We start from the raw sequence: 23,255 nt of genomic DNA, 5'->3' as shown, positions 1-23,255 counted from the left end.
CCATCTTCCTGCCTGCCATGCACACATCTCGAAACTGGCTTTCATTCCTATTTCACTCAGGTTTTACATCTACAGTATTTCTTACCATGCAGTCATATTCATAAGTCCTTCCTGTCCCATCTTTCCTAACAACTACCAAATCTCAGATTGGGGGCATTGTGGCCACTTTAGTGTCTGGGAAGATCATTTGGAGAGAATTGCATTCTGCCATCCCTCAGACCTCCTGCATTTCAAACAGGTGCAATGTGTTTTCCCGCTTTTCTTCAGCAGGCCACTGTGATGCACTGCAAAGGTAATCTACCTCAAGGTGAGAATTACATAATTATCACACCACAGCTTCTTGGATGAACAGGTTTAGAGTCAAGGCAGACCTCACAGTTAAAGCAGCCCAGTCCTGCTTCCAGTTCTTGATCTACAACTTCTTCCTCTTATCCAGTTTTCCTACTAACACTGTTCGGTGTTCCAACTTGACAGACAGTCAATCCTCATGCTTTTCTCCTGTGGAAGTCTGGGGATATAAGAGAAATGCTTCTGAGATTTGTTCAGATTCATAAAAGCTGATCTAGGCTGTTACAGAAGGCAAAACTTACGTTATGATCCATAGCTTTTTTCAGGCATTGTCTTGACCATTTACCAGACCAAATACTTCCCTAAGCAGCAGAGCAGTACTCTGCAACAGCTTCAGAAAGTGGTATAAAATATCTTTGTAACAACATCAATGAAACAATTAAAAGTTCAGGTAGCTCAAATTATTCAGATATAGTAAAAAAAGAGAAGAAAAGAAGGGATTTTACCACAACCGGAGTCTGTCATCTATTATGTATTTGCTGATAATCAGAGGAGCCAGGTTGGTCTCAAATTCAAGTACCACCCAGGGCATGGGAACCTGGCTAATGCCTGAACCCCAGCAGCAAGAAGGTGGTGAGCGTGAGATCATAGAGATAAGTAAGAAAAGTAAGAACTCACACTGCAGCCTCCCCCTTAGATATGAGATTCTAAATATTTCACCTATCTGCACTTGTTTTCAGAACACTTGATGGAAGTTCATATCTCTGAAATCTCCACTCTTTTGTCAAGTTTACTTGAAGTTGGACAGCAGAGTCAAAAGTTATTGGGGGTAAGGGCAAGGACAAGGACAGACAGCTAGTAACCATATAAGCCTCACTGAGGAAATTATATTAGAAGTAGTAATACTGCTCCTTATTTGCTTCCATGCTATGGAATTCATGTGGTCAAATGGCTCAATTTCTGAAAACTTTTGTTTCATGCTGTTCACTATTAAAGGGTTTTCCTGCCCAAAGTCTCAGAGCATGTATGCTTTTGAGATGCTGTGTGAACCACATGATCCAAAAAGGATTTCTTAATTTTAAACCAGGTCATGACTCCAATAATTTTCATATTCCCAGCTGACAAGAACACAGATCTCACCACCAGCAGTGACACTACAGCTTGTGAGCTTCCAGAGGCTGCACACCAGCCCAGTGACTGTCCCAATGACAGAACTCTTTGCAAGTCACTCATGCTTAAGCAAAGCAGGAGCACTGCTCGTCATCTCAGCAGAGAGAAGGAACATTTATCATTCTCTTTTTCAAAACTCTTTATAACCCAGCCACTGGGTTCTTGCTAGACTAACTTTTACCATGCAAGGGGACTATTTTTAAATAAATACTTAAATAACTGTATTCCTTTTTAAAAAGAGGCTTTTACTTTAAACAAGGTATCTCACAAAGGAAAGGACTGCTTAGATTTCTTCACATTATTAACGCATAACATTTACATAACTTACAACAGATTTCACATTTGCAGAGCATCTTGTGTTCCTAAGAACAAAAAATCCAACAAAAACCCCAAGACATTGCAGATTTATAGGCAGCTGAGGCCAAACTGATTGAATTTGAAAAGAGGCTACTTCCTGGGCGATGCATGGCAACAATCTACACCAGCCAAAGCCAGGAAGCCTGTTTGTTTGCAGGAGTGAAGCAAAGTCAAAGCCTGCATTTTGAAAAAAAAAGATAAGCACTGAATAATGCTTTCCCCACAGAGATGTCCTCACAACTTGAGGATGCAGCACAGTCAACACCAAAAATGAGCTGAATCCTGCACTTTACTCACAGTATGTTGTGGTTTGAAAGCAAAACGAATGAGAGGCTCCAAGTCAGAGATATAATTTAATAAGAAGAAAGGTAAAAAGGTAAAAATGAAATAAAATAAATGCAATAACGCAAAGGATCACTGAGAGAGTCAGAATACAACCTGAGCAGGATGGTGGAAGCAGTCCAGGTGAGGTGCTCTTCCTGAAGCAGTGATCCTGTAGAAAGGTCTGGCAGCCCTGCTCCTCTGGGAATCCAGTGGATAAGTGCCCCTGCACTGTCCCACATACCAGCTTATATCCAGGTGAGAATGCTTGGCTCCTCCCCCTGGGCAGAGCATCTCACAATGGGATGATGAGTTGTGAAGTGGGTCCTTGATGGCCCATTAAACAGAGAGAACTCCTGGAGGGAGTTACCTGTGAGTCATGGGCCAGGCGTTAATGGGCCATTAGCAGAAGATAGCCCAAAGGCAGGGGCTTGGGAAAACACTGCCCCACCTGGTTTCAACAGTTCATCAAGATGGTGATAGAATAAATACCAGGACACAGTATGATTTATTCTATATTACAAAGGTTTGATGGCGAAGCTATACGTGAGTAGCATTTACTGGTGAAGAAGAGTTTAAGAAAGGTTTTAGTCAAAGATATTAAAATATGGAGACAGGGCTGAGCTTCTGAAAACCATGCAATGTTGGAGTCCAGGGCACGGGGAAAACCCCTCAAATTGCCCTGGGGGCTTCGAGACCCTTGCTGGGACCCCAAGAAAGCAGTGCCTTTGACCTTAGTCCATGGGAAAAACTCCCAACACTTATGGATGAAATGAAAACAACAAAAATTTAAATTAGATAGTAGTTTAGTTTGTCACAGGGTGAAAATTTCTAGTTTTGGATTTTTAGAATGGAAGTAGATAGGAGCAAGATGGAGAATTTTGGGCAGAGCCTTAAGTTCTTCTTCGACTCCATCTTCTGCTGTGACGGTGGCACAAAGACATTGGTAGAATGGATGTGATGTAGAAAATTGTGTGTCCATAATTGGTAGTGATTATTGGTATAAAACTGTAAATATAGTACGTTTTAAGAGTTAATTGGATTAGAAACCTTTAAAAGACCTTGAACACCAGGTCTCGTGTTCTTGGCAGCGGTGTCTTTCAGCACACTAAGCTTGGTGTAGGGCAGTGCGCAGACTTTTGAGATAAGAAATTTAATAAACTCCTTTTAAAACCGAGCTGCAAGTTCCGCTCATCTTTTAAACCCTGGCACAGAACTTTGAAAGGAAAAAAAAACTAATTAGGGGAATCTTGGACTCAAAATACAAGAATCCAAGGTTTGCTCATGCAAGCAGGTGAGGAGTAATTGCAGAGTGTCTATGAAGCTTTAAGGACATCTGTGCATTTTGCTTAAAAATCTTCCAAGGTCACAGGTCAGTCTGGGACAGAGGCTGAAAAGTGCCACTCAGGGGTGTCTGAGCCCACCTCTGCACATCCTGAGCACAGAGGGAAGTGACAAACTTGGCTATTGGGTTTGCATTGACCATTTGCATGTTTGTATGTTTTCAGTTCCATACATAGCCTGGGATGGATGCCATTCTAATAATCTTCTGCACAGCCTGTAACAGCTTTCAATTCATCTTCCCTTACTGAAATGCCACAGCTCAGTCCAATAGGCACTTATGAAGGTTATCATTGGCCAAAAAAAGATGTGGGAAAGTAGAAACATTACCAGTGCTTCCTTAGACCCAGAGTCATTCAAAGGAATTTTTCCCTGCTAAAGGTATATCACCGTTCTCAGAGAACCCTCTGGCTAGCTGGGCTCTGTCGTGATATGGTGAAGTTTTAGGCAGGTCCGGACCCCGGGCAGAAGCGTGCTTATTATGGAGAAGGAGTGACTCACAATCAGTGGTAAAAAAGGTGTTTGTTCAGGGCATATGCCCAGGTGTTCCAGTCTTGAGTGTGTATCCGAGAGTGAGGACCAGAGAGAGCTTTTTGGGTCTGTTCTGCCCTTATGAACAGGGGTGGAACTCAATGGAAATTAAGGGGAGTGACCAAAAAGAGGGGATGTGACATTACCATTTAGGGTTGAAAGGGGTGGGATGATACCGGAGGCCCTGGCTGGCCATCTGGCCTGCCTGGGCCATCAAGACCCTTGGGTGTGTTCACAGATAAGATATAATAGATTCTTAACGACTAGAGCCAAGGCTATCAGCATAGAAAAGGCGCTGGACTTGGGTATTGATAACATACAATGGGTTGGGCCTGGGCCATCAAGGGACATACAATGGGCTAGCCCGGGCCTATTATGTGACTTAAGACTGTGATCAAGGGAAGCGAGGATGTGGGGGTAGGAAGGAAACCTTTTACAGAACTTAGATACAAAAATTATACAAAAATTAAAAACCCCAATTCCACACCACTACAAAGGTAGAAAAAAATTTGAAAAAGAAAAAAGTGTTCTTGTATGCAAGTCTGCAAGGTAAAAAGGGCAGTACTTGAATATGGCTTAGAAACTGGATTTAACAAAGAATACTATATTGTGAGGTAAGGAAGAAAAGCCAAGAATAACAGTCAGAATGATATAAAGACCAGTAAGTTTTTGTTCAGAAACTGATGCATCATAAAAGTCAGGAAAAGACTTAATATAGAACATAACCCTCTCTTTCATGAATCCCCTTCTACAGATGCACAACAAAAGCCATATTTCCATGCTGAAACATGCATACAGTACCTCTGAATTCTCTAACATGCCAATCAGGAGCAAAGTGAAAAAAGGAAGACAAAGGAATAAAATTAGGATAAGCACAACATAGAGGACACAAATATTCAGTAAGATTCACTCATATTAATTAACATTTCTTTTAAGAAAAACATTCAGGTGTATGAAAGAAATAAAGTTTAGAAAACTCCTAAGTATATGTTAAAAGTTTAAAGTGTTAAAATTCCCTTAATTGTTGTATAATAAGTGTATTAATGTTCTAAATAATTTGTAATTGTAAGTCCCTGTGGTGTGGCAGTGGGGGCCACCTCCGTGGTCCCCCTGCAGAAGCAGGGGGGCCTGTTTGCTCACTAGAAGCCGACAGTCCCCCCCTGCACCGCTGGCGCTGTGGAGCCGCCGAGGCCAAAGCAGCTCCCGGGCCGCCGGAGCTGCCGCCGCTACCGCCGCCGGAGCCGCTGCCGGGGCAGCGCGACACCCCTCGCCGCCATGAGACCCCAGCTGCCGCCGGGGCCAGAGCAGCCCCCAGGCCGCCAGAGCCAGTCCGCAGTCGCTGCCGCCGTGGAGTCGCTGTAGGCCACCGCGAGACCCCTGAGTCGCCAACAACTGGCCTGGCCCTGCGCCCTCACAGCCGTCACAAGGCAGCCGCCACTGCTGCAGCCGGCGGCCCTGTGCCCCCAGGCGCTGCCGCGTGCGGCCCACTAGTATGGAAATTAGAAAAGCCCCACTGCAAACTGGGACATATTTGGCACCAAGAGTCCCCCGCCAAAACAAACCAATGTAAAATCTGGACCCACAAAAGACAGTGCTGAACTGGCTATGCCCTAAAGCGTTGATAAACAGTTTTTTGTACCTCGCTGTAACTTAAAAAGTACCTGAGGGAAAAGATACCCCTGGAACAGCCCAGCAAAAGGGAGCTCCGAGCACGCCTGCGAGGGCGGGGCTCCCGGCTCTGCAGTGACCTAAGACTGCAAAGCCAAACAGACCCTCCTCCTCAAGGTGAACCAGGAAGAGCTGACCATCCCTTGAGCCATCCCTTTAAGAGCTGATCAATAAAGGCATTTTAAAGAGAAAAATATTATCTCCTGCCCATTTTTAACAATTTGGGGAGCTCGTCTGGGATTGGCCACGCCCAGAAGAGGACCAGGACGGGAAGGCGCCGCCCGACCTTGGATCTCCTGGACAGCTGGCCTCCTGGACCAAAGAGGACAACGCACGCCAACCTCGAGGGACACCACGCCAGCCTCAAGGGATACCATTGAGGAGCATCGGGTAAGTATAAACCTGGTGGCGGGAGTGGAAATATGCGACTGTGTGTATGTGTGAGACGGGAGCCGGCAGTTCCAACTCCCAGAGTGATTGAGGACTCCTAATTACCACATTTCCACACCTCCGCGAGGAGTGTGGTCGGGAACAGGGAGAAGCGAAAGGAAATAGAGTGAGAGAGGCGTCTCCAGGGGTGTAGTGAACCCCCCTCCGGACGTGTGGAGGCTGATTAGAGTGTGAGTGGCACGTCATAGGGTGAGTGGTGCTGTAGGTTTTCCCTAGACCTGTAGGGGCAAACCGCCCAGGTCGCCTAAAGCGTGCGGGAAGGCCAGGGATGAATGTGTGAGGCATGCACCACACCAGCACAGGTTAGAGGGGTGGCTAGGAGGCTGCTCCCAGGGCCTGAAGGGGTGTGGGGAGAGCAAGGGGTACTGGCCAAGGTTACTAGCTGGAGGTAACTGACGGGGGTACAGGAAAGATCACACTGGTCGGAGGTGCTCAAGAGAGGGGTACGCTACTGGGTATGGAGAGTGCACTGGTCGGGGGTCTTTTTGGGTACGCTACCGGGTTTGAGGGTGTCGTACTGGTCGGGGGTACCCAGGAGAGGTGTATGCTACTGAGTATGGAGAGGTAGAACTGGTCGGGGGTGCCCAAAAGGATGCTACTGGGTGCAGAGAGTGAAAAAATTAGGGAAGTTCCAAAGTGCGAGGGACTTAACGATAGGGCGTATGAGTGAGTCGCATGCTGTGTGTGTGAATCCTGGCAGTAAGTAGTAACTGGAACCCTGGGCCCAGGTTGGCCGGCTGCTTATGGGGATTCCCCGGATGTGCAGGAGTGAAAGAGGGTACCGGCTGGGGTGGCGGCTGAAGCCCTAACAGGGTGGGCTCAGGCCACTGACGGGTACTGGGGGCTGGCTGTAGCAGGGGTCGAGACCCTAAGGGCGGGTCATACAAACTGCTTCCAGAGCCCACGAGTGAGTGTGAATTAAGTCTGAGTGGATTTGAGTGAAAGTGCTTTAAAAAATTTTTAGTTGAAGTTACCAAGTGAGAATGGGTACTTGGATAAGTAAGCCAAAAGACGCTGAAAAACAGGAGAAAGAGAAAATACCTCATATTCCTCCAGGGAGCCCACTGGGAAAAATGTTAGAACAGTGGGACAGGGAGGAGAGTATTAAAGCTTTGAATAAAATCAAAATGATACATTATTGTGTAGAGGTATGGCCTACTCTAAGTCTACCTGGAGAATGGCCATGGCATGGAACAATTGACCCTTGGATGTGTACTCAAACCAACATTTGAGAGCCCGAGGGGATATAGAAATAGAACAAATACAGTATGCTGCTTGTTGGCAAGAACAGAGCAGAAGTAGGGAGAATGTAAAGATCTGTAAATTACAAGGGCAAAAAGAGTGATAAGAACAAGGAAGAAGAAAATAGCCCTATTTGGGATCCACTCAGCTACTTACCTCCCCCTCCCGCTTATCCAGATATGCCCCAGGTTCCACCTGTAAACCCCTTTCGACATTCCCAGACTGTAACCCCTGTCTCTCCTCCCATACCTTCCGCCCCACCTATAAGTCCCCCTCAACTTCCTCAAACTGATTCCCCTATTCCTCCCTCTAATCCTCAGACCTTACATGCAAATACCCGTGTCCCCTCCCTAACCAGCCCTTCAATAAGTCTCCCTCCATCAAGTAAGAACCCCTTCTACTCAACAGTAATACCTCTGGTCTCCCCTAACAGTAGCCATATTCCCTCTCCGTTGCCATCCATGGTTCCAGCACCACCTGCCAATTTGGAACCGAATTTGCTCACCTCAAGCATAGAGCCTTCCTCTGAAAATAATCCAGGAGGACATTGCTATAATACCCGATCTAGAGCTAAACTTTTTCTTTTAAGAGAAGTTCCAATGGGTGGAGTTGCCGGAGGGGTGGGATTTGTAAATGCCCCCCTGACAGCCTCAGAAGTTAGGAACTTCAAGAAAGAACTGGGAACCTTAGTAGAAGACCCAGTAGGGGCGTCTGAACAAATAGATCAATTCTTGGGTCCCAATACTTTTATGTGGGTGGAGATGAATTCTATATTTAAGATTTTATTTAGCCCAGAGGAAATGAGAATGATTCGAACTGCGGGGATACAGATTTGAGAAAGGGAGAATAGAATGGGGCCCCCAGGTGATCATAAACTACCAGTAAGTGACCCAAAGTGGAACCCGAATAGGGAAGAAGACAGGAGAAACATGGATGATTATCGAAATTTGATGATTAAAGGGATTAAAGAGTCAGTTCCCTGTAGCAACAACTCAAAGCTTACCTTTGATAATATACAAGGGAAAGATAAAACCCTGGCCATGTGGCTGAATAGAATAAAACAAAATTTCTGGTTATATTCTAATATTAACCCTGAAAGCCCTGAAGGCCAGGTGCTACTTAAGACCCAATTTGTCATCAAGTCTTTGCCCGATATTCGGAGGAAATTAGAAAAGATGGAGGACTGGCAAGAAAAAGGAATAAATGAATTACTAAGAGAAGCTTTAAGGGTCTATCTAAGAAGGGAGGAAGAGAAAGCCAAAACGAAAGCCAGAGTTATGGTAGTTGTGGCTAGGGAAAGTGTGTCCAACCAAAGTCCACCCAACGGAGAGGACGGGAAGCCAGTAAGAGGAAAAAGGAATGTTTTACCACCCTGGGTGACCCCTAAAAAGCAAGGAGAGGATCGGAAGTGTTTCTACTGTGGGGAAGCGGGACACCTGAAAAGAGATTGCCAGAAGTTATCTCTTGATGAGGCAATCAAGGAGGAGCAAGACTTATTGGAAAAGCTATTAAGGGGGAAAGTAATGAAAATTAGAAGTGTCATAAACTCTATGACTTTCAAAAATGTGTTAACCAAATTAATTAAAGAAACACAGCCAAATTGGCTCAGATGCTTGCCTCTTGCTCTTTTGTGAATCAGAACCAGGCCCCAATCTGACATAAGGGTTTCCCCTTATAAGATGATGTTTGGACTTCCATTCTTGTTAACCCCCTATAGCACTGGAGGTTACCAAGAAGAAGAAACCGGAACCCAGAAGTATATAATGACAATTGGGAAAACACTAGAAAATCTCAGAAAAAAAGGATATCTTCCCCAAACTTCTCCCCTTGACTCAAACATTCACCAAATTAACCTGAGGAATTGGGTATTAATTAAGTCCTGGAGTAGTACTCCATTGACTCCAAAATATGAAGGTCCTTTCCAGATGCTGCTAACTACCCATACTGCGGTCTGAACACAGGAAAAAGGCTGGACCCATGTTACCCGAGTGAAAGGACCAGTGCCACCTCCGAACAATCTGTCAAGCCCAAACCTTCCGAGAAATCTTCCCAAGTGGACTGTTATTCCACATTCAGACCCTTTAAAAATAACCCTCAAGAAAAAAGCAAAAACCCAGTGAAAAAAACCCCACAAAACAAAACAAAAAAAAATCCAAACAAAAAACTCCTATATAAGTCAGCTACCACATACAAAACAATTTTGGATTACTGTTTGTATAGATATTGTTGTGATATTGTTATTAAGAGTTTGTTGTTGAAATTGTAATGTTGTTATTGGGAACTCATATCAATCACTGAAGTTGTGGGACTGTTTGTTGCTTTTAGTTAGTATAAATTATTAGAAGAATTACTAATACTTATTAATAAAAAAAATCAAAAATTTGGAAATCTCTCATAGAGCACACCCCAAGAAAGCTACCTAAAACTAACAGCCAAGTGTGACGGTATAGAAGAAAAACTCTGGAAGCTGAACCTGAGGAGCTCCTAAACCCAAGAGGCAAGGCCAGGTGAGACCTAAAGATGGAAAAGGTTCATACTGGACTCTTGGGAGGACTGATGATGGTCTTAATGATGAGTAGACCGATAGAAGGAGCTGGTTCAAAAGGATATTCCCCCATCTATGATGGGGAGAACTCGCAGTCCTTAATCAGAGTTTATACCAACGCAAATCCCACTTGCTTTGCTGACTCCCAACTCTCAACCTGTCAGGAAGAGAGAAAAAAATATTGGATCACAAGAAATGCTGCCACCTTTAGGCAGTGCTTGACTGGAGAGTGCTCTATAAGAGAATGGTTTTGTCTAAAAGAAATAAATATTTTAGAAAGAGTTATAGACCTCATAGAAGAAGAACCACTAACAATAAGAAAAACTGAAATAGGCAAACCCCTCAATAAGAACTTGTTTATTGATTTGATAGAGAGAATTGGTTGTAAAAAGTCCCTAGTGGTCAAAGATGTGGCCCAAAATTGGATCCCTTTCAACACCCAAAACACCTCAGGGAAAGCCCCAAAAATTGGGCAAGTAATTGCGAAACAAAACCAAACTGTGATTGATATGAGCAATTCTCAAACTTGGAAAAGTAAAGTTTAGACCCCAGAAAAAATCATAAAAACATACAAGTCAGCCACCTGGGTACAAGATAAGTCCTGGAGGTACAAAACCCTAATTTATATGTTAAACCAGATTATCCGATAGCAGGCAATATTAAAAGTTGTATCAAATAAAACAGTCCTGGCCCTAGATCATATGAGCCATCAAATAGCCCAAACAAGAGCAGAAGTATACCAAATAAAATTCGTTGTAGACTATTTGCTAGCAAATGAAAGTAGCATCTGTGAGAAGTTTAATTCATCAAAATGCTGCTCTGAAACAGATAATAAAAATAGAGTAATCCAAAACATTTCCAAAAGAAAAAGAAAAGTTGCCTATGTAACTACCCAAAAGTGGACACCCTTAATTAATATCAATTGGTGAAACAATTTTAAGCCCCTAAAAGAAGCCTGGTGGAAGAAAATAGAATTCATAATTTTAAGTGCAGTTGCAAGTCTCCTCCTTATTCGAGGTATAACCTCCACAGTACAGGCAAGTCTTCAAATTTTAAGAATCAGCCCCTGAAAGCCTGCAAGTGTACTAGAACTGACCTCTAGTGCAAAAAAACTTGATAAAGCAGAAAAGATTTATAACCAATATCAGAAGTTACAAAAAATAATTACCAAGAGTAAAATTGATGCGAGTCAAAAACCCGATCAAATAGAAAGAGGAGGGATTGAAAGAAATAAAGTTTAAAAAAACTCCTAAGTATATGTTAAAAGTCTAAAGTGTTAAAATCCTCTTAATTGTTGTATAATAAGTGTATTAATGTTCTAAATAATTTGTAATTGTAAGTCCTTGTGGTGTGGCAGTGGGGGCCACCTCCGTGGTCCCCCTGCAGAAGCAGGGGGGCCTGTTTGCTCGCTAGAAGCTGACAACCTCCCCCCACCGCTGCCGCCGAGGAGCCACCGAGGCCAAAGCAGCCCCCGGGCCGCCGGAGCTGCCGCTGCTACTGCCGCCGGAGCCGCTGCCAGGGCGGTGCAACATCCCCCACCTCCATGAGACCCCAGCTGCCGCTGGGGCCAGAGCAGCCCCCAGGCCGCCAGAGCCGGCCCGCAGTTGCTGCCGCCATGGAGCTGCTGTAGGCCACCGCGAGACCCCCGAGCCGCCGACAACCGGCCCGGCCCCGCGCCCTCACAGCCGCCACGAGGCAGCCGCCACTGCTGCAGCGGCCCCAAGCCGGCCCCGCCACTGCAGAGCTGCCCAGACTCCTGCGCCCTCACAGCCGCCACGAGGCAGCCACCGCTGCTGCAGCCGGTGGCCCCGTGCCCCCAGGCACTGCCGCGTGCGGCCCACTAGTATGGAAATTAGAAAAGCCCCACTGCAAACTGGGACATATTTGGCACCAAGAGTCCCCCGCCAAAACAAACCAATGTAAAATCTGGACCCACAAAAGGTAGTACTGAACTGGCTATGCCCTAAAGTGTTGATAAACAGTTTTTTGTATCTCGCTGTAACTTAAAAAGTACCCGAGGGAAAAGATACCCCTGGAACAGCCCAGCAAAAGGGAGCTCCGAGCACGCCTGCGAGAGCGGGGCTCCCGGCTCTGCAGTGACCTAAGACTGCAAAGCCAAACAGACCCTCCTCCTCAAGGTGAACCAGGAAGAGCTGACCATCCCTTGAGCCATCCCTTTAAGAGCTGATCAATAAAGGCATTTTAAGGAGAAAAATATTATCTCCCGCCCATTTTTAACAGTGTAAATATAGCAAACACAGCATCTTTAAAATAAAAAAGTAAACTTGATAAAGCTAATTCTAACAGCAAAGGCAGAAGCCATGCTTACAGAGCAAATCTGACATCATAAAGCATCACCAAAACACAATTCTTCCTCAAGAACTGTTCAGACAGTCAGCTCCTACTCCCACAGCTGTCAGTGACAGAAGCAGCCAATGTCAGAAGTGTAGGATTCAGATATGTAAAGTGAGAAAGGATGAAGCAAGATTATTACAATGGAGATCAAAAATAGCACCTTATCCTTCCTCCCATAACAGAATTAATTTCCTAGTCTATGCAAACAATTCAAGCATTGTCCAGATGTGGAGATGAATGGAACTAACTCTTCTAAGACTGCTTAGCATATCAGGTAAAGATCTGAACTGGGTGTCCTGGTCTCATGTTTGTTCTCCACCCCAGAATCAATGGAGATAGCCTTTTGTCCTAGTTTCTCAGTTTTTGAAGCTCCTGAGATTGTCTTACAACTCCCTAGCTCTCCATCACCAGCAGCTTCACTGGAAAAATCTTCTTTAGCAACATACTCTCTCTATCTGTCAGACTGGTGGGACAAAAGGGAGGGAAAAGGAATCTGATACTGACTTCCACAGCGTTCTGGGTTCTTCTTCATACACCATAAACCCAGCATTCACTGTTTAAAAAAAGCCCAGCACGTCTCCATGTGCACTGCAGAGCACACCCAAGGCCCAAAGGTAGCTGAAGGTTTTGGTAACTCCCTCTTTCTATCAGCCAGAAAGCTGAATCACTAGAGGCTGCTCAGAATAAGATGTCTGAGAAAAACTGTGATCAGAAGTATCTGCTCCCCCATTTTCTACAGAACTCTGAAATGTCTTGAAGTTATTTTCCTTTTCTTTATTCTCCCCTTTTCTAGGTCCATCCCTTTGCATGATACTTTTCCTGGTGCTGTACTAGGCATTTCTCTCTTTTGACCAGCACCCTACAAACTGCACAGACCAGCAAACACAAAGCAGAGCTTATCCCTGCAAAGCTGGGCCATACTCTGGTGCTAATTGGAAAACCCAAACTTCTTGGATAACCTTGCAGGAGTTCCAGTGTGCTCTTGGTATCAATGTGGGTTGCAGTTTTCAACAGGTCTCTTTTCTGGACAACTCTACATGAATTAATTTCCAGTACCCAACAAATTACAGGATTTTACACCTAGGCAGCTCGTTCTTTTGAAATACCTTTGCCTTCTCCCATGCCTTCAGAATAAATCACTGAACAGGAGGAGTGTCTTTAAGCTCAGAAAATCACTGTTCAGTGTTGCAATGCACTTATGAGGAAGAAACCCTCTCTGTTAATGAGACTTTTGTTTTTGTGCTAAGTATTTTTAGCCTTGTGAGAGATATAACTATGATTCGTGTCAGAAAAAAAAATATATAATGATGAGATTTTACTGTGGGAATGAAGACTATTACAAAGATGAATTCTGAGAAACTGCCAGATAAGGCTAGAGGGGAAGCAACTGGATGGAATATGGTGAACAACAGGTGGAAAATTTGACAAACATGTAAACTGCGTATGCAAGCAAAATTGCATGAGAACCTAAGATCAGCAAAAATGAATAAGGAAGATCACCTTCCTCCCAACGACCACCAGAAAAGGCTAAAAGACCACCAAGAAAGAGCCCATGCATACGCAGCATGTGCAGATAAAGACAATAGGCACCACAACGGGAAATGGGGAGGAGGAGGGGTGGCTACTGAGAACTGCCGAGAAATGCTTATGCATATGTATGAATATATGGAATAAATATTTGCAGAAGTAACAGTTGGTGTGCATGTTGGTGAAGCGCAGACTCCCCGCGCACCCAGCGCTGCTTGCTCGCTTTTTGCCAAACATAATTTAATAAATAACTAAAATTTTTATTAAATATTGGAGTACAGATTTTAATGTCTAACAGCCTCTCCATATCCTACATATTTAGGCAATAAATCCAGTTCCCGTATTGCTGGAAGTGCTGATCAGATGATTAAGCCTCCTTCGGTGGAAGAGCATGGCCTAGTGGCAGGAAAATGAAACGCAGGCCTGTCCCACTTCACATGCCTGTCCAGACACGGCCTGACACAAAACATCACACCAGTTACAGCCAAAATCTACTTTTGAACTGATCACAAAAGCTGAATGTTCAAGTAACTGTTGCATCAACAGAAAATATTAAAAGGGAAACAGCACAGTAAATGCTTTTATTTTCTTTTATTCTTCAGGGCAGCAGTATTGCTGTGAGCCTAAGGAGGCTTGTAAGGTGTATTTGCTTTTCTTAGACCCACTGGTACAGCTGGATAAAATGATCAAGTTTTAGTTCTCAGAATCTCTTTCTTGTATGAAATATTTTATAAGATACCTGATGAAAGTGTTCAGTTTAAACCTTGACTTCTGGACACATCAGCTACATGAAGTGGTCTGATAAAAGCCCTTACTCCTTCTGCTGAGGTTCTCTGCTACAAGATGGAGAGGGAGCAGTGAAGGCTTCTGTGACACAGCATCTGAGCCCTGAAAAGGGGAACTCAGAGAGCAGGAGAGGGAAATTCACAGTTTCACTGACCTTTTGCTACCTCGTGACTTGGCAACCTGGCTACCACTTGATGAAGGGGGCAAGGAGCTATATAAGGCTGCCACAATAAGTGACTGTTTTTCTAATAACATCACAAAAGCTTCCCTTTGTGATAAATAAATAATAAATCTGCACTCCCAGGAACTAGGCTGAAAACCCAAACTCATCTGCCCCTGCCAGAGAATGGCCATATGATGAAAGCTATTCACTGTCTCTCTACTGATGAAGTTCTAATGAAAAGTCAACATCAGCAAGTGAATTATGTCAGTGAGATGGAAGCTGTGGGATAGTGGTTGTTTTTTGGGGTTTGGGTCTTTTTTAGATCATTATTGTTAAAATTCTGTGTTGCGGCGTGCATTTTGGGTTTCCCAAAAATGCTGTATGTTTTTGTTATTTGTTTTGTAATGGTTTGTCCCAATGTCCCCATGCCCAAATCCCCTGTGGTTTTTCCCTGGTGGTGGGTCTTGTCGTTCACCCTGTAATCCTGCCCAAAAGACTGGAAAATTCTGGTGGAGATGCTTGGTGATTTGGCAAGTTCTCAGGTTCTCTCCTTCTTTTATTGTTCTGTTAAGTGCCCCCTGTTCTGGGTCACACCCCTTCCCTCCTGGATTGGTTCTAGATTCTCCCTTGCTCTGTCTACGCCCCCTGTACTTAACCTGAAACCCGAGGGCCAGAGACCACATTTGAGGTGGGTCTCTGGGTGGAATAAACCTGGTTGCTACCCACGTGAAGAGTCCTCCTTTCTTTCATGCCAATTGCCACATTCCTGCTTGAGGTTCAGACCCACCAAACCTAAATGGTACAAGGCTGTACTCCTGTATGCGGATCAGTGAACGAGCTAGCCGGTAGGCTGCACCAGACACCTGCATAGTTCTGGAGAAAGGATCAGGAAGATATAGTAACTCTTGTTTTGCTGATGCTCCAGGAAAACAGGCGCACCTGCAGATGGTAAGCCACTTGTTAACCAGAGGAGTCAGAAATAAGAACAAGGACAGTTATGATCCTTCACACTTAATACTGAGGAAGTTTGTTTTGTGGTGAGGCATAAACAGCAGACACACAGATTTTGAAAATTACATGAATCTCATTCATCCTGCCTACCACCAAGGAGACTGAATTTCTTCAGCTGGCAAACTTTCAGCCTGTATTTCACTGAAGGTTTTCCAATTCTGAAATTTGAGAATTTGATGGAACTGCTATGAAAAAAGAAAAAAAAGCTACAGAGACGGAGTCTGAGAGTATACACATATCCCATGATAGTACTTGAACTCACATTAAAGGTATAACAACCCATTTGTAGCAATGATTTCCAGACTTTAAAAACAAAACAACAAACAAACAAACTCCCACAAACGAGCAAAAAACCCAAAAAACCCAAAGCCAAAGTCTCTGTAGTCTACTGGTAAGAGAAATAAAGTGGCCCCCATGATCACCATCACCTGGCTAGTCTTGCCCCAAGCTCTTGCACCAAGCACCTACGACAAAGTACTGGTAACATGAATGTTCTGTACTTGCATCTTCCTCTTGACAGTCTCAAAGGGGAAAGAAAGTGTCTGTGCCACAGCAGCTGCTACACAGCCATTTATGAAGTTCTGAAGAGGAGTGAAACAAACTATGGGTTCTTGCCAGATTTTGTCCAGACGGATGTAAACAAAGAATGAGCCTGCAGAAAATGGGGCAGCACCTAGAAAGCAAACCAGACAGGATTATATCAACACACTGTACACCAAGAGAAGAGAGCTGCCCATCACATAACTAGGAAGATGGGAGGAGCTGCTGCCAATTTACACCTCACATTCCACAAACCTAATCCAGATTTTGAAGAACTTTACTCTTTAGTCCCTGGTTTACCACCAAACACCCATATTGTACCACCTAGATATGCTGATCAGGGCATACATTTACCTATCAGAATGTGCATGTTGTCAGAATTATTAACTGCTATAGTCTCATGACAGGTCAGGTGTTTCTCCAGGTTCTCTCTTGTGACAAGCTCTTTCCCAGTCCAACCCAACCCCAGCACCTGCACAGGTAAACAGAGCTATGTCTTCAGTCAGGCTGATGAGGGATACTTCTGTCCTCTTTTGCTTGTTTCATGCTCTCATCAGTTTTATAGTGGGATTATAAATTTATTATTATTGTTGTTGTTACGCATTTTATTTAATGCCATATTGTGAAAAAGTGGACTCAGTTAAATGGCATTTTAAAGGCTATGGAGAGTAAATAAATAATTAAAATTAATTTAATGTAAAGAGAATATAATTAATCTTCACTTTTCACACCTAGTATATGCTACAGCTCACACTGGTTTCACTGAATAGCTCAGGAGACACACTCAACAGGAATTACAAGCACTCTGTGTGTGTATATAAATGTTTTTTAAGAGTTTAATGGTGAAAATTGTACATCCAAGCACAATTAGATAATCTATAAAAGAAGGAAAAGAGTATTTTGCTGAACACTTAATCATATATAAAATGCTACATACTTGGTCCTAATTTGTAGTAATAAAGCTGCAGCAAAGGTTATCAGTATTGCAGTGCCTTGCAAATCTCCACATCTTCTACAAGAAAACATTCCTATTTGGTTTTGAAATCAAGTGAGCAAGTAAACACACTACACAGCTGCAACAAAAACCAGTCAGTGAGGTGATTTCACCCCAGTATTGTTTTACCTAATATTGCTGGTGAAACACCATGGTAGAATGCAGAGTCCTTCTTGATGATAAATCTTGTAAAAAGTATGATAAATTCCTTTGTAAGATGGTTCCAGCTGGTTCTGCATGATGAGCCGTGTTTTAATCACATCAGTGAGGTATGTCACGATGGTGGCAACCATGCCAGCCAGTCTTTCTGCCATGATGGCTCTCCAATGGGAGATATGGCCCAGCTCATCCATGAAAAGGGTAACAAGTCTAAAGCAAACACATAAAAGAAGTACTATTAATGACACTGAAGAAAACACATGAAAAATTAGGGCAGATGATTCTTGATGCAAACGTTCTTCTGTCCACAAGCCACTTCATCAGCAGGAATTGAAATTTTAACATGTGATTCATCCTCAATCTTATTATATGTAACACCACACAAGCATCCATCTACAGGATGAAAATCTTTCTTTAATATTTCCATATACAGGATGAAAATTACCATGATTTAAAACACATCTGCAAGAAATTATCCGATCATCAGTTAAAGACATTGGTCCAACCTGCCATTTAGGGTTATCATGTAAGAGGAAATATGTAGATAATGACATCACAGGCCTTCTGAGAGCAACTGAATCTTCTTCTGTTACTTATGTTGGGACAGGAAGGTTCACAGGGACACGCCTCTAGAGAAGACTTATGTCCAGGCGCTATTATGCTCAGGAGTTTAAGTCTCAATTTGAAAATTTGAAATTGTAGTACAGTTTTAAAACCCACACACAAATCATGCATTCGTGGTGCACTGAAGGACTTTTCTATGACAGGAAATTCCTACATCAGGGAGTAATGTCCTAGAGGCAGCGAGAAGCAAGTAAAAACATTTGAGAGCTTTAGCTGGAGGTAAAGAAATATATTATTCTATTTTGGAAGCATTAACTAAAACATCTAAAAAGCACATCTACATTTAACCTGCATGGTGTAACCATGTGCAGAACAAAATAATTTGTGAATATTTACAAGTCACTGCTCACTCACTTGATTTTTTTTTCACATGAATGTGCATTTTCTACTGCATTACAAATCTCTGAATCTACTTGTCTTGAGTCCTGGGAGTACCCAGGGCAGAAAGCCCAGCCAAGCAGAAGCAAAAGGGCATAAACCTTTTTTCTTGTGTCTTAGGCAGTCCCTAACCCACAGCCTAATTTTCCTGTGTGTGCACAAATACGTGGGGAAGGTGGTGGGGTATCTCTAAGCTCTACTTGATAACATTTAAAATGACCATGGAAAGACAAGAATCCATGCAAAGTAATTGCTGAGGGAGCGTGAAGTCACCGTCCCTGGGGTGCTGACTGTGCTCAGTCCTGCTCCTCCTGAGACTGTTTACCTAAGCTGCCCTGTAACATTTCTTTTTGTGTTTCTTGCCTGTATGCACACAATTCTCCCAGTAGAAAAGATTTTCAAAAACCCCCAAATGCTATATCAAGGATTAAGCATAGGCACCTTGTATTTAATTTCCTGGTAGCCTACTTCTACCTGTAGTTCAGAATACCCTGTGAAAACTAGACACAAACTTTAGCCTTGCAAAAGGAATACACTGTCTGAAGCTGAACAAACAATGAAGTTATTTTGCTCAAAATCAACTGCTTTATGTTGGTGCAACACACTGCCTTTTCTGTGACCTTTAAATTACATTTAAATTACTGTTTGTGCCTTCCCACTCACATTATCTTGCTCTTTGTTTGACCACTGCATCTATTATGACACAAAAAAGCTACCCAGTTTTAGGGTCACTTAATTTGTGGTGTCCTGAAGGGTGCAGGCAGTGATGGGCAAGTGAATTGCTGGGGCAGATGAGTGACAAACCCAGAGGGTTGGCAGCACCAGTGGGGCTGTGCTGCTGCCCAGAACAGAACAACTCATCACCCAGCTGGATGGAAATGTCATGTGCTACCATGAACATTTGACTGCAATTAAAAAAAAAAAAAAAAAAAAAGCCCAGCCCACAGAGTGGCAAAACATTCTGGTGTGCGCAGTCAGGCACTCTGCAAAGGCTGAGATACTGGCAACAGAAGGGAATCCTAGGAAACAGCATGGTTGGCAGAGCTCCAACAGCACTGCTCCATGTTCGTCCTGCTGCAGTCCTTCCAGCACTTAGTTTAATATCTGTGTATTATCAAAAACAAGATCTTAAAACAAATAATGTCACTTATTGATGCTGTAGTACACCACAATGACACAAAGACTCTGACTTCAGAAGGCTGAAAACGACTCCTTTATTCTCAGGAAGTGTCTCCCCTTTTATACTATTCTACACAGACCAATTTGATTGGTGACAAGAAGACAAACCTCTTCAATCACATTGGTCATGCCAGAGGGACATGAAGAAGTCCCTCCTAGGGAAAATATGTAAACAATTTTGCCATTACCAAAACATGTCTCTTGTTTACAGAAAATTCCCTGGGAAAGGAATTTCAGAAAACCAAACATCTCAGGCACGAACCAGGGCTACAACTTATCAATGTGAAAACTGATCAAATTTGCTTAACAACTCCTGCATGATAGGGTAAAATATCTGACTTGTGATTTTGTTATTTTCTTTGATACAGACAACATAAATACTTGAGAGCGTATAAATTAATTAAACAAATTGGTTGCAAAGAACAGATGTGACAGCCACACCTGCAGGTTGCATTGTAACTTAATTTCTAAATGAACCTAAGCAAAAGAATTTTAACAGACTATTGACTCTTCATCATGTGAAGAATACTTAGGATTTTATAAGCAATTGCTGGCATATCACCAGGCCCTAACAATTGCTACACACTGAATAAATTAGGTAAATAAAATTATAAGTGACAGATTTGTCTTTACAAACAAGCAGTGGGTCTGCTGGTAGGTAAAACTAGCACTGAGAGATAAAAGAAACAATGGGAACGAGTCCACTGATTGATGAATGGAAAAGAAGATATTTGCCTTTACAAACAAACTGTAGGTTTGCTGATAAATGAAATTGGATATTGAAAGAAACAATGGGGAAAACCCATAAACTCCATAAGAATTAAAAATTAAAAGGGGTGTTATACATTAAAGGGGAATCTTAGGTATTAGGCACTCCGGGAAGTCTGTACCACTGAAGTACCTCAGCCAATGGGGAAAGAGAGAGGGAAATGCAGCCAGGAAATTAGGATAAATAGGAGGCTGCGTCCTCCAAAAATCTGAGAGACCCCAGGGGAAATGCTCCATGGCCTCTCCCTTTATTCAAATAAAGTCAAAGAACTCTGTCTCCTTTTTGGACATAAACCTCTGGCGTTTGCGGATTAATTTTCCTAACATAAGCAAGGGTCCGCGTCTTTGGGGAGAAGGGGCGCACATCCAGCTGACCACCCGGCAGAGACAGAGACATTAGACTAAACTCGGCACTTTCCATCCGGTCCCCTCCGCTGTTACCAAGGCCGGCGCGGGAGCGCAGGTCCCCGGAGACCCCTGGAGCCCCCGCGCGGGCCGGTCGCTTACCGGCGGGAGGCGGCGAGCTGCCGGGTGCCGTAGGGGCAGAGGCGCAGGCAGGCCGTGAGGCTCCCCTTCCAGAGGGCCTGCAAGCCCTCGGTGTAGCACAGGCTGCGGCCGGCGCCGCGCAGCCACCGCCGGCGGTGCCCAGTGCCCACCTGCGCCAGCACCGTCAAGCAGCTCCTGCGGCGCCGTCAGGCTGAGACTCAGCCCGCCCGCCCGCCAGCCCAGCGCAGCCCAGGCGCTGCAGGGCGGTGACCCGTCCGTCCTGGCGCAGGGTGGCCATGGCCCCGCCGGCCTCGCCGGCCCCGCCACAGCGGAGCACACGGAGCGGCCCGGCCACAGTGAGGGTGGCGCCGCCCGCCTCGGCTGCTGGTGGGGGGGGGGGGGGGGGTGCGGTGCAGGGCTCCGCGCGCCCCGGGCGCGCGCTCTGGAGACAAACGGAAAACCGGGAGCGGATGTCCGGAGCGGAGCAGCCCTGCCCGCGGGTGAGCCCAGACTGTGCCCCTACCCCTGTTTGCACCTGAATTCATGGATTATGACATTATTTCCATTTATGTAGCCGGAAAAAAAGCGCCCTCGCAACAGTGACCCAGCTGCACTCAGGACACACCCCTTTCTCCTTACAATTAAACGTATTTCCACAGGGTGTGAATGCAGCAACCGCACAACTACACAAAACCACCGCGTACTGCTCCTGAAGCACTCTGCGTTTGTGAAAAACGAGGTTTACTTTTCCAGTAAATTTTAAGAAATAGGTTTAATAAAAAAATTAAGGCAATTAAGAGATAGATAAAGAGCCAAGTACGGACAGCCGGGTGACTTGGCACTCAGCCAAGTCCACACCTGCTATATCAGAGACATTTGTTAAATACTTTTTCTATTGCATCAGTTTGTTGCATATTTATATTCTTCCATAAACTAGTTTCCATATTCCAGGAACTATTTAGCATGGCTCCTTTTTGGGTCCGCCTTTTTAGAGCATGCGTGTTTCGTGGCTGTGTCTTCATCATCACCTCCAGCTTGGGCCTTGGTCCATACTTTCTTCAGATGGTAGATGCTGATAGTTGGTGTATCAGTAGCTGAGTCTTTACATGTTCACTGGATGTTATCCTGACCAAACAGACAGTTTAAGCATACTTATATCAACTACTACCATTATGCCTAATTTTCTTTATTAATAGCAGAAATAAAAAACTTACATCCTTACTACAATATTATTAACTATATAGCACACGTTGCGAAAAGCCAACTTTATAATACACATTTATAACAATTCCTCACTCTTTCTTTTATAATTCATTTGGCTTGAGCCATATTCTTTGTTTTTTAGCCTGCATTATTTGTTCATTTTTTTACAGATCATTTTTGCTTCTTCAAAAGTTTTTTTTTTTATATTATTTTGTTTCTTTAACACTATGATTTTTTTGTTCTTTTGACATCAAAGCCCCTCTACAGACCCAACAGTTGGTTATGTTAAGTTCTTTGTTTATTATTTCTCTTAATTCAACAAACAGATTTTTTTCGGTTTTGAGATATTTATTTCTTTTTTTAATTGCTGGTCTAGTTTAGTATACAAATTTTGGAGTGAAATTTGTACTGGGTTTGATTGCTGTGTTAGCTTTGTTTTTTTTTATTTATTAGTTTTTCTTCTACTAAATTTTGGACTTTACTCTTAACAGCATATGTGAAACAAATCCATCTTTTCCCCTTTTGGACACTTACTTTCCAACTTGTTACTATTGGTCTTTAAGTTTTCCACAATCCAATATTTTTTCCCATTGTGAATACAATTATCTAATTTGGATGGGTTATAACAGTGACTGTTGATATGGGTATGTGTAATAAGAAAGGAACTTTGGTGTCTTTTTCATATACAACTTTTTATAGCATTTGTAGCATGATTTTGCCAATATCTTATAAGGGAAAAGACAAAGAATGAGTGACAGAAAAAGGAATAACAGAGGTTTGGTATGGCTTATACCTTCACTCTTTATGCTTATGGGGTCACAATCTACAGTAGGAGTATATGATCTTTTTGGTGGCAAGTACAGTGGCTAACTCAGTCTTGCTCTCTATTTTTTGTCACCTTTTTTTTTGTTTGTTTTTAGGCAAATCATTTTTGACACTTCTTAACTGTAATTTTCTTACCGTTTTTTAGGTATTTTTTCACTCAATAGGCACTGGTAATCTCCATTTACTAGGATATATGTATACATGCATCACTAAAAGGCAGTAAAGTCTTTTTAATCCAAAGGCCAGCTGCAAAGCCTTTTTAGAACTGACAATTATTTGTGCTGGCCAGAGCTGCACTTTGAGTAAAACTAAAATAATTGCATCTTCAATTCAGCTATTTAATG

The 23,255-nt window shown here is 43.4% G+C and overlaps 1 pseudogene across 1 annotated transcript in view; it reads right to left on the bottom strand.

Moving 5' to 3' along the window:
- LOC310922125 (solute carrier family 25 member 43-like) overlaps nucleotides 1-21,181 on the bottom strand; it is a 33,951-nt pseudogene extending 12,770 nt beyond the window's left edge. Inside the window, exons 1-3 of the transcript XR_014592767.1 lie at nucleotides 20,905-21,181; nucleotides 17,419-17,658; nucleotides 16,256-16,428 (exon numbers count right to left, since the gene is read on the bottom strand). The product of XR_014592767.1 is annotated as a solute carrier family 25 member 43-like (transcript). The remainder of the gene's footprint in view (nucleotides 1-16,255; nucleotides 16,429-17,418; nucleotides 17,659-20,904) is intronic.
- Nucleotides 21,182-23,255: the final 2,074 nt, after the last annotated feature.

The sequence above is a fragment of the Zosterops lateralis genome (assembly GCF_965231275.1).
Source record: "Zosterops lateralis genome assembly, chromosome: W".
NCBI classification, from domain to species: Eukaryota; Metazoa; Chordata; class Aves; order Passeriformes; family Zosteropidae; genus Zosterops; species Zosterops lateralis.
The sequence above is the reverse complement of the archived record's forward strand: the minus strand, read 5'-3'. Positions and strand labels throughout refer to the sequence as shown.